Source organism: Hibiscus syriacus, unplaced genomic scaffold (genome assembly GCF_006381635.1).
Source record: "Hibiscus syriacus cultivar Baekdansim isolate YM2019G1 unplaced genomic scaffold, ASM638163v2 tig00110332_pilon, whole genome shotgun sequence".
Classification (NCBI taxonomy): Eukaryota; Viridiplantae; Streptophyta; class Magnoliopsida; order Malvales; family Malvaceae; genus Hibiscus; species Hibiscus syriacus.
In genome coordinates this window covers 2996775-2998157 of record NW_024062688.1, presented here as the reverse complement: position 1 = coordinate 2998157, position 1383 = coordinate 2996775, and positions in this window count along the sequence as shown.

Below are 1383 nucleotides of genomic sequence, written 5' to 3'. Positions count from 1 at the left end.
TTTTTAGCCCTCGGTGCATGTCTGCGTATGCGACTGCTTGATTGAAAACTTTTATCTCTTCTTGTGAAATTTTTTTTCTCGGATATTGCCTTGCGGATCAACACTTTTCGCATTATGTCATGACGATGCAATGTAATGCAAAGAATGATGAAAAATGACACAAACAAGAGAGAAGAAATAAATTAGTACAAAAACAAAAGAAAAGAAATTAGTTAGTACAAGTAAGATAATCGATACAGATAAACATGTTATTCAGAGATGAATATAACACCTACCCGTCATGATATCTACCCGAACATGCTTTCAATAAATAACATTCCTACCTAGACATGTTATCTACCCAAAATGATTTTTTTTCAAGAAATTAATCCTAACCGCATGGTATCTAGTTCGCATGCTTTTATTTGAACAGAAAATAAATTCTACGAACCTAGCAAAATATAAGGGTTTGGAAACGCTCCTCCTTGGTGTACACTTAGTTTGGGTACCTACTGACGGACATAGGTTCGATATAGCTATACCTAGGGTGACCGTTCTACGGTTCACTATATGCATGGTTTTGGCTCTAACTGGAAAAAAGGGACTCGAATTGTCCTTGATGTCGGTGCCCCCTTGGGCTGCCAGACCCTCGATCCTCACCCATTACAGGTTTCAAACGGAACGAGTTCAATTCGAGGGGATTCACTGTCTTATACCCGTACGAGGAATAAATCCCTACGAAGGTATAAGGTATGTATCCCATGGGTTATTTGCTAAAACTCATACGAAGAATAAATTCTTACGAGAGTAAAGCATTCACCCCAACTAATTTGGATCGAAGCTCGTGTCTAGAGCTTATGTCATGCCAATGCGAGTGATGTGTGTGAGGAGGAACATACCTACCTTCGACCCAAAAGGAAAACAAAACAAGGAAAAATGATAAAATCCTGACAAAGCTGAAAGCCAAAAAGAAAATGTTAGTACGACAAAAAACGAAGCAATTAAAAATTTCAATAAACGGATCATAAATTAACTAAAAACTAGAAATCATAATTTCCACCAAGATGACAATATGTAAACGACATACAGCCTGACTCTCTAAAAAAAGTCCCCAGCAGAGTCGCCAAGCTGTCATAACCATTTTTTTTGGGTAAAACAATGTTATATTATTTTAAAAAAACACTTATGACTTTTATTTGAAAAAATTGAGTGATTTTGGATTAATTAAAATTAAATTGAAAATGAGTCGCCATCGACCTTTGGGTTAGGTAGGTCGAATACCTAAAAACGTCTTTTAAAAACAATTTTAAGAAAAATAGTTTTATAAGACAAAAATTTGATCTACGTTACCAAAGATTCATTTAAAACAGGTTCGGGAGTCGGTTACGTGTGGGGAAGAATAAA